An 11,386-nucleotide genomic window follows, 5' to 3' on the forward strand; every position below is an offset into this window, starting at 1 on the left:
GGCTGCGGTGACCGGGAGCGGACACTGCACTCCAGTCTGGGCGACAGAGTGAGACTCCAACTCAAAAAAACAAAACAAAACAAAAAAATTATTGAAACATACCAGAACCACTGGTATATTTACTTTTGTATTTATATAAAGCATTAACCCATTTTTTTCTTAAAGTCACAGAATGAGATGCAAGTTATTATTCCAATTTTACATTTGAGAAATTTGTTTCTCAGAAAAGTGACAGGTTATACAACTAATTAATTGACAGGATATTGGATTCAAGCTCTTAAGTGACTACCAGCCCAGAACATACACAATTTTTCCATTTTGTATTTTTGTTATATATCTTTCTACATTTTTATTTGAAAAAATAATTTGTGTATTCTCTCCACTCCATCTGGATTTTGTTTGCTATTAATTTCTTGTTTTAGTATCTATTAGAAAATTCAGCTTTAGTATCAAACTTTCTTGAATATTTTCTTGTGGCATTTTCTTATTCACTGCTTATTTTCTTATTCAATGAACATTTGTTTCTGTTTTATACCATAATTAATTACCTATACATCTCTATCAAATTTTAATGCTCTATCTATACTATAATTAAATAATTCTATCTTCTTTCCTTTCTATTTTTCTTCTTTCTTTTTATTTGTTTATTCATATTTTATTTTTGATCCAATATGAGTACAAATCTGAGAATTTTGTGCAAAATTTTTTTTTTATTTTATTAAATAGATACCTTGGGGGATTTCTTGTTTTAGTTCTGATATGATAGAGTTTGGAAATCATGATTCTTGCTCTAACAAGAAAAAACTAAGCAATCTGAAAATTGATCACTTTTATTGGACCCCTCTGAGAACTGAGCTTACAAGGCAAACTGCTGTCAGAAATTTGAAGAAAGAGAAAAATCCAGACAGTAACAGTTGAGATCTGCTTTCTTGGAACAAAAATTACTGGACTACACACTGGTAAAACTTTTAAATGGCACCTTTGGTAAAAATTTTGGAAGCTAAGTATATGCTAGCCTGAGATTTTAAAACTGCTGGAGCCACAGTTGGAAGGGGCCTGAGACATTCTTACCTTCAGGAATTCCACCAGGTTTTCAAGGCAAAGAGTCAACAGAGATCCTTTTATGGCTCTGGCAGAAGGGGAATTGGAATAATGGAATAACCATTGCTAAATTTGTCCAGAGCACACTCCATAACAGAGGCTGCAGACCAGGATAAAGGACTTTACCAGAGTTCTGTCTTGGCTGAAACAAGAGCATTTCTCTAATTCCAGACCTCTCTAGCCTCCTATCTTACCTTGGTGGGAAATCAACTTTGAATGTCACAGCTCAGGGATGTAGGTTCACTGAAAACCTGAAATTTAATAAGATTATAGAATACTTCTCTTCCTGTACATCTTAACACCACAACAGCAGCACTGCATTATAATTACTATGAATTATAGTTGAAAGAGCACCAACTCTACCTTAGGAGGCATTCTTAGGAAAGCATAATAACTATATGAGGTATTTTTTTTTAAGGCACTAGAGGAATTTGAAGCTTCCAGCACCTAAAGCTATAGCAAATACTGAACACAGAGCAATGATTGACCTAGAAATTAAAAAACACTACAACAGATATAAGAAATATCGTTGATGGGCTCATTGATAGTATAAACATGCCTGAAAAAGGAATCATTATGCTTGATGAGAAGTCAATAGATTCTTCCCAAACTGATATGCAAAAGGAGAAAAAAATGACAAAAAGTGGAATAAATGAATGTATATAAACTGTGGGAAAACTTCAAAAGGTTTTATACATGCATAATTGAAATACAAAAAAAAAGAGAGGAAAAAGTAAGTGAAAGAGAAGCAATATTTTAAGTAATATATGGTAACAATTTTTCACAATTATTGACAGGCAGCAAACACCAAATCTAAGAAGCTCCAAAGACACCAAGCAGAATAAACAGGCAATTTGGTAAAAGGTATAATATACTTTGTGCAGATCAAATAAATGCATTTCTATGATGCAGTCAGTTGAAAGGAAACATCTTACTTCCTAGAAAGTAACCCACTGAATATAAACTGGTGGGTAGTGATAAAAGTGTTTTTGTGACACTGAGGTCAATTCTAATTTGATCTAATTATAGGACTTGTTTTTATCTGATCTACTTCTATGAAGAAACACCTTTACAGTCATAATAGCAAAAAGTAGATGTGCAATAAGTTTTCAGTTTGTTTGCTATTTTTAAATTTTATCTGTAATTTAATATATTATTTGAGAGCAAATATATTTGAAGACGTTATGTCAAATATCATCTCCCTTAAATCTTCTATTAATAGTAAAAACAACTACTGTATAATTTATAATTATTTAGTTTTATGTTATAATTGTATATAATTATTCAGATTTATGCTATTTATGGTAGCATTTACAGCTATTTGAATGTGAATATAAATAAAACAAATGCATCAATTAAACCTTTGTATTTTGGCATGAACTTTTAAATCTCTGTGCTGCTGCTAGTAAGAACAGAAGAGAGAATCAATTGCTCTCAGTGGTCACAGAAATTCAGATAAAATAAAACTTTACTTCTGATTTCAACCATGGGGAATTTTCAAATTTCCCAATTATTTCCATATTTGCTAGCTACTTTGAAAGAAAATCAAGGAGAATACATCTGAAACTCTTGTTGGAATGATTACTTTTTTACCTGTGGTGCCTGTAGACAGAACCTACAGAATTATTCCACGCTTTGGATGAAAGACATTATCCCCACGTAAATGAATATATTTTAAAAATTTATTCACACTGAGAAACACGTTAGGAGGACAGTGACAAATTAAATGTCCCCAAAGACTTATTTTACTGGGTTCACAGCTGTGGTAACATGAGAAATGAAGCCTATTTTACCGGGAGAATAACATTTGAGTAAACACGTATCATTTTATTTCTCATTTTTTTCATTGTCTTGTTATCATCTTTACTAAAACAATTGCCAGGAGTAACATTCAATAATAGTCATTAGGGAAATGAAGATGAGTCTTAAAATATGGATAACAGTCTAACGTGCTCCCTTGGACTCTTTTCCACCTGGAAATTCAAATCCTGAGTATTCTTCATCCAGGTGCCGTGTCTTAGCTCTTTGAATGAAGTGTTTCTGACATGAGACCATTTGCAACTTTACATGACCAATCAAAACAACCTTAACTGTCTATTAAGTTAGATTTGCTCAGTTTAGAAGAGTTGAGACTGGTTACCAAAATTATACATCCTTTTGTCGCATGCAAATAGACAAACCAAGACAGTTCATTTACAGTGTATATTGTGTGTACGACTAACTTTTAATTCTTATGTGTAAATTGTTCAGGCTTTAAACCGACATTATTACCACAAATAGGAGAGAAGTGAAATGATTATGGATGTGTATAATCAATAAGTAATGAACAGTCATTATTTATTGGACAGTAAATCAATAGAAGCGGTTTGGGCCTATTTTCATATTGTCACACCCATAACAGATAACGAGGCATAATCAATAGAAAGCTAATTTCTATGGCCCCAAAGACATGACTGATTTCATAAATATTTATGTGTTCAATATATCAGCTTGGCATAAACTTCTCCTGAACAAGTTAGAAATGTCTTACCTTGTCCATTTTCGATCATTTTTTATGGTTTACTTGCGAGGATTTTAAAAATACACTATTAATCTGGTACTGAATGTAAGTGACTTGGTATTACTGTGAACCTTTCTTTTTCACTCATATCTGACAACTTATTTAAAAATATCAGAGAGACAATCAGTTGTCAGCAGATCTGCATAATAACACCTAGCAGAGAAAGTTCTTCAGACTAAAGGGAAATTATCTGAAGTGAGAATTCAAGCCAGGCTCGGTGGCTCAGCCTGTAATCCCGCGCCTTGGGAGGCTGAGTGGATTGCCTGAGGCCGCAGGTTCGAGACCTGCCTGGGCAACTTGGCGAAACCTCATCTCTACAAAAATCAAAAATTAGCCGGGCGTGGTAGCGCGCGCCTGTAGTTCCAGCTCCTTGGAAGGCTGAGGCGGAGGGATCGCCAGAGACCAGCAGGTCGAGGCTGCGGTGACCGGGAGCGGCCACTGCACTCCAGTCTAGATGACAGAGTGAGACTCCAACTCAAAAAAAAAAAAAGAAAGTTCAGATTTACAGGATGATCAGAAGAATGGTAAAAAAGGGTGTAAATGTAAAACATATTCCTTTATCTTCTTAATTTATTTAAATGTATTTTGAGGTTTATATTAAGTATAGGAGCACATGGCAGTGATAGAACAGGGGTCAGCGAACATCAAGGGAAGTACCCTGCTGTAAGTTTCTCATCTGATCTGTGACGCCACAGGTATATGATAGGTGATGCAGTATCATATTATTGCAAATTTGGTTGTGGTAAGTTAATTTATATTGTGATCCTTAAAGAAGCAACTGGTGATGAGGAAAGAGAAGAGACATATCTGCACACTCACTAAAAAAAAAATAGAAGTAAATACTGAAATTATTGAATGATTGCTTTTAAAAACGGAATTTTTCAAAAGAAGTAGGGAGGGAAGTATCAAGCATAAATTATGCTCATTTTACAGATAAGGATCCTGATACCAAATAAGTTTTGAAAAGCTTGCCTAAGATTAAACATTTAGTTTAAGCTCTGTTATTCACAGGTCTGATATATTCCAATTATTCTCAATCCTTAAACAGTGCTAAATAAATATTTTGATTACAACCATGACTGAAGTTCATCACAAGTTCTGACTGGATATCATGAGAGTATAAATATTTCTGTGGAAAAAAAACCTTTGTTTTAAAATTTTATCTAAAAATACTTTTTCTCTGATATTTTAAAATAAGTTGTCAGACATGAGTGAAAAAGTAATGTTCACAGTAATGCCAAGTAGTTTACATTCAGTACCAGATTAATTTGACCTCTTATTTTGCTTTCTTTTTATTCCTATATTTTTCATTCTACTTCTTAAATTTGAATTCAAAAAGTATTATTTAAAATGTAAGATAAAGTCACATAACTACACACCAATAAAAATGTTAAAATTTTTTAAAGGCAAAAGAAAATTATACAATTCAAAAATAATAAGAAAGTTAAGAAAAACAAAGAACACAGAAAAATAATACAAACACAAAAGAACACAAAAATAATGAGAAAGATAAAAACAAAGAACACAAAAAACGAGTAGAAAATAAATAACAGGCGTGTAAACAGATCTAACCATAGCAATAATTACATTAAATATAAACTTACTACGTGCTGGAAATCAGAGAGAAAAATGATCAGCATTAAAATACATAAGATCCAACTCTTTGATATCTTTAACCTATGTATTGTAATATAAAGACGCTGACACTTTACAAGTAAAAGGACAGGAATAATAGATGTAATGGAAACACTATTTAAAAGAAAGAACATGTGGCTATATGCGTATCAGTAAAAGTATACTTATAAAGAAAATAAATAGCATCACTAGAGATAGTGAGAGACAATATAGTTATTAAAATGCCACTTTTTGGGAAACACAAAATAATCAAATAGGTTGGTATGCCTAATAGAAATTTAAAAACATAAAATAAAAACTGGAAAAACTACAGTATTGGATAGATTAAAATTTACAATTAGCATTCAAGATTTTAGCTTTGTTTTTTAGCAACAAATCTGTGTTTATTTTTTAAAGGTAGACAAAAATGCAAGGAATGTTTATTTTCGGACATGACATAATAAATATTGCACTACCCTTCTCTACCAGCAGCAACTACAAAAATGAGCAAAATATATGAGGCAAATTTTTTAGTCATGGGAAGCAGATGTCATAGATGGCAGTCATTGAGAGAAAGTACTCACAAGATGAACTCTACAATCAGCCCAGTCAGTTGGCTATGAACAATTTCCCAAAGAAGAATACTGCCATTCTGTTGAGCAAAGGAGGCAGACATCAGAATTTGAGGCTGCTGAAATACTTGGAATCTGGGAGGAAAGGCACTTAGGGAAAAATCAGAGTGAGAGACAGCAGTCAGTTTAAGGGTTCCCACAAATTCTTGGTTGAGGTTTAGGCCGTGTAAATGCAGAAACATAGGTGTATAAGAGCAGCTACTATGAGGTTTTAAGCAAAAAATACCTCCAATAGGTATAAGGCAAATATTTTGAAAAACCATTTAGTACTGGCCTAATAAGAATAGAGAAAACATTTTTGTTCCTATGTTACTCACCTGAGATACCAGCAATACCAAACTCAGAAATAATGACTACCATAGAGAAAGGATTATTCTAGACAAAGTCTTATACAGCTTAAAATGATGCTTCCATAGAATCTGCACGGGAGACAGCATTTGTAGGTTGAAAAACACCAAGTTAAATATCCTAGAGAACTCATGGAGCTTTCCACATATCTTTCCTAAGCACTAAACCAATTCTATATGCGTTAAGGTGATTAGCCAATAATTGTACTACCTGCTAGAACAAACAATTAACACTGTTCACTGTGAGATAATAGAATGCAGAGCCTCTAAATATACCTAACATTTCCAGTATTCAATTTTTAAAAATTGCAAAGATGTACAAAATAACAGTTAAATGTTACCCAAGGTCAAGACAGAAAGCAGTCAATATAAATTGATCCCAAAAGAAATTGGATTAAGCACTCAAAACCTTCAAAGCAGATATAAATACATCTAAAGGCAAAGAGATATCATCTTAACGAGGACAAATATAATTATTTTCAGCAGAAAAAAATAGAAACCATAAGAAAACAAGTAGAAATTCAGAAATTTCAAAATAAATTATTTGAAATTTAAAAAATGTATGATGTATGTGGAGGTGAAACATCTAACAACAGGGGCACAAACAGTCGGGGTAGTTAAATGATACCGTGCTGTATGTTTATGACATTTATGAAATAGGAAAGGGGAAGAGGAGGGTTGGAACCGGAAGTGGGAATCATGAACTATGGCGCGAGTAGTGAGAAGTGGAAAGTGGGAATTTTCAGGTACGAAGTCAGATGTGGAGGGTGGAAATCGAGTGTGAAATGTGAAGTATGAACTATAAAATGGCATAGTATTATTAGTCCATGTGCTTTAATGAGGTAGGGTGTCTATTATTGAAAGAGGTGAGACTTACTGGTCAACAGAGTAAGTAAATAATATGAAAATAAAAAATATTTTGATAACTCAAAAAGGTGATAGAAAAAAAACTAGTAATATATATATTTTTTAACAATAAGAAAACAGTAAGAAAAGTGCCCAAGAGAGCTTGGACAAGAGAAAACAAACAAGAAGTTAGACTAAAAACAAACTATATCAATAGCAGGTAGTTCAATTATTGGCTAATCACCTTAACTCACACAGAATTGGTTTAATGCTTTGTTAGGACAGATATATGGAAAGTTCCATGAGTTCTCCAGGATATTTAACTTGGTGCTTCTCAACCTACAAATGCTGTCTCCTCTGCAGATTCTACTGAAGCATCATTTTAAGCTGTGTAAGACTTTGTCTAGAATAATCATTATTTCTGAGTTTGGTATTTCTGGTACCTCAGGTGAATTACCATAGGAATGAAAAAGATTTCTCTATTCTTGTTAGGCCAGTACTAAATGGTTTTTCAGAATATTTGCCCTATACCTATTGGAAGCATTTTTGGCTTATAACAAGTATGTTTTACATTAAATCTAAAAAGACTAATGAAAAAAATAAATTGTCAGACTGACTAAGAGAAGCAACACACAAACCTGTGCTTTCTACAGAAACACATAGCCTGAAGGTAAAGGAATGAAAAGATAGTTATGCCACACCAACAGCATAAGGACACTTCTATGGCTATTTCAGTATCAGTCCTACAGACCCCCAGCCAAGGGATATCAATAACGTACAAACAGGGACATTCCACAGTGATAATAGGGGAAATTCATCACAAAGGAATAATAATGCTATTTTAGCATGCACATAATGATAGAACTCCAATAGACACGAATAAAATCCTTACAGAACCAAAGGGAAGATGAGAGAACACTACAGTTATTGGAGGCAATACTCTCTCAATAAAGAGAAGAAATAAACTTTTCACTGTATACATTTGCATTTGCTTCTTGTTGCATCTGTAACAAATTTCTACATACTTAGTGACTTAAAACACATATTTATCATCTTATAGTTCTGGAGGTCAGAAATCCAAATAGGTCATATTGGGATGAAATCAGATGTCAGAGAGGCTCTGCTCCCTTAAGGAACTTCTAGAGAGAATCACTTTTCTCTTGCCTTTTCCAGTTTCTGGAAATTTCCAGATTTTCCTTGTCTTTTGGCCTCCTATCTTCAAAGACAGCAATGGCAGGTTGAGTTTTTTCTCATCTCATCATTCTGACACTGGCTTTTCTGCTTCACAGTTCTAATTCGAAGGAACTTTGATTACAGTGTACCCACCTAAATTAACCTTTTTAATCTGCCCATTTTAAGGCTAGTTAACTATCAACCTTAATTCCATCTGAAACCTTAATTCTCCCTCTCCACATAAACATGTAACATAATCGTAGGTTTCCAGGATAATCATGTGGACAACCTTGGGTTGGTCACATTCTACATGCCACAAAATTATATTTCCACAGAAAATAATTAAAAGACAAAATTAATTTTAAAAGAACTAGCATAGAAACATTTCTGTATGTTTAAGTCAGAAATACACATATTAGAAATTTTAAACAGGACAATACATTGAAAACAAATTTTCATGGTGCGTTTGCTTTCAGTCTCCTATTTCTTAGCTCTTTACCCACTAGTCTCCTCTCATTCAAGACTTGTCCCGACCTGAGACAGAGTCCGGCCACTAGTTGCATTTTGTTTTTACAGGAACCTGACACTTTACCAGAAATAGTTTATGTTGACCTCACCTTGTAATCTGGACTATTGTGTTTCATACCTGAGTTCTCTCATTGGTATCCTATGTGGTGTTAGTCCAACTGTAATAGCTTAGACTAAAACCTTTTATGTTTGCCCTGAAACAAATGTCCTTTTCTTTCACTGCCAACTTTTTGTTTACCTATGTCAGAAACTTCAAACCAATGTCTCCTATTTAAGTGAAACAAAGTAACTTGATCTTGCTATTAAAATTATTTTTTCATGGGTAAAATGTTTGATTTGACATTTTCTGTTTTGAAGGCACAGTGGGTTGATTGTAGTTTGGTCAGGCATGACCTTACCTATTAATACTTTGGTGCCACCTCAAAGACTGTAATCTGTTTCTTGTCCTCTGGTGATTGCTAAAGTACTGCTTTCCTCTGGCTCTCTTTTGTGAAATTCTTAGTAATAATCAGACCACACTAATTTCTTGTATGTAGCTGGACCACTGATTTAAATTATATTTCCTGCTATTAGTTTGTCTACTATTGACTTCAGCTGTATTTTGCTTACTAATCACTTTCAACATTAATCCAAGTAGCGTTGGTCAAAATCTGTCACTGGAAAAACACCCCGTCAATTCTTATCATCAAGGAAATCAAAGTAAGTAGGTTTGTGTTAACTGTCAGATACCAACATTCTCCATATGCCTTGTTCCGTTTCAATTAGATAAGAAAATCTCAGCCCCATCGTAAAATAATGGTTAAATATTTTCTAAAACATACCAATTTTGGTCCTACAATAAGCAATAAACAACTTTTTTAAAATCTAGATTTATTTTGAAAACTGAGTTTTGTTCTTTTAACTACATTGATGTCTAATATTCCTTGGCCTTCCTCTTTGCTAAAAATTAGAAGAAAGTGCTAGGTGATCTCTAAAGTCTCTTCCATCTGCAAGACTAGCTGATTGGAATCCAGTTAGTTTCAAGATATATATGTATGCACATTTATGTATTATGTATGCGAATATGTATGTGAAATATATGTACTTATGCATATTTACATAAGTTAGAAGTATGTAACTTATAAGTAATTAAGTATATAAAGTGAAATCGGGATACTTGGGTTGTAATGGAAATTCTATGATCTTTATCTCCAAGAATACCTGTTCTAGTCATAGAACAAAAAAATTGTTAGCTATAAAGATCACAAATTTGACCAACGAATACATTTTTAATCCTGAATTCCCATAAAATATTACTATTTAAAACTTAACTGTTAGATAAATAATTAATATGTACATCTATATGTACATATAGGCAGAGAGATAGAAGTTGCTAAATTGTGTTCACAACTAAAATAAACAGAATTTTCAGTGAAAAATCTTTCATTTGTAATGCACATATAAAATAAAATAATAATTGCTTAAATACTTACTTTTGGATTTGCTACTCTGAGAGTCTTTTTCACTCTTGAGATAGATCTCTTTGAATTGCTTATCTCAGTTTTCCAGTAGAGTTTTCCTCATTTCTTAGAGCAAATTATCAGAGAATACAAATGACAATTTCCTTGCTAGCTATTTTAAAAATAGCAAAGATCATAACTTTCCTTGGGAATAAAATCAACTATAAACACAAGTGGCTTCCTCTAAAACTTTCTGTCTCCTGTAAACATCAGAGACAGCTGTCTTTTGTTTTCAATGCATGAAGACTGTCCCAGAGCCAAACATCCCCACTGCAGTTTGCTTTAGAAACATAATTAAATAAGGTTTAGAGACACTTGACAGCGCCATCTACTATGTTTTTTGAGATTAATTCCCTAGGAAAATTTGGCATTATGCTTTACATTACTGAGGTCTTGGTTACTCCTAAAATGTAAGACTTCCTTGACCATTTATGGTCTCGAACATTCTCGTGATCACATAGACTCAGCTGCTTCTCTCTCGCTCTGTATCTTCCCACTTCACCTCTAAGGAAATAAATATACAGTCCCAACACCCCACTTATTCACCTGGAAAGCCTATTCTCTGATAGGTAAATGCTATTAAACATAGATGACCTCATTATTGAATATTGACTCCATATATTTTACCAAAGTACTCCTCCTTTCCTTTGGGCATATTTAGTCAGTGGCTCTCAGGATCATTCACTCACTCATGTTCCATATACCTCAGTATCAGGATGTGGGTTTAGTCATCCTCACTTCACAATGCCACTCAGTAATGATTACTCTCTTTACACTTATTCTAACCTCTCTTATTCTCCGTGTATATACTTTCATCTACCTAATATCACCCCCTGCCCAACTTGAAGCTTTTATCTATTTATAACCTAGTAGGTTCCACTACTTTATTAAAACTAGCCTGGCTCGGGGCTCAGCCTATACTCCCACGCCTTGGGAGGCTGAGGTGAGTGGATTGCCTGAGACCGCAGGTTCGAGACCCGCCTGGGCAATTTGGCGAGCCCTCATCTCTACAATAAATCAAAAAATTAGCCGGCATGGTAGTGCACGCCTGTAGTTCCAGCTACTCGGAAGGCTGAGGTGGAAGGA

This window comes from Carlito syrichta, unplaced genomic scaffold (genome assembly GCF_000164805.1).
Source record: "Carlito syrichta isolate Samal-C Ts95f unplaced genomic scaffold, Tarsius_syrichta-2.0.1 Scaffold315555, whole genome shotgun sequence".
NCBI classification, from domain to species: Eukaryota; Metazoa; Chordata; class Mammalia; order Primates; family Tarsiidae; genus Carlito; species Carlito syrichta.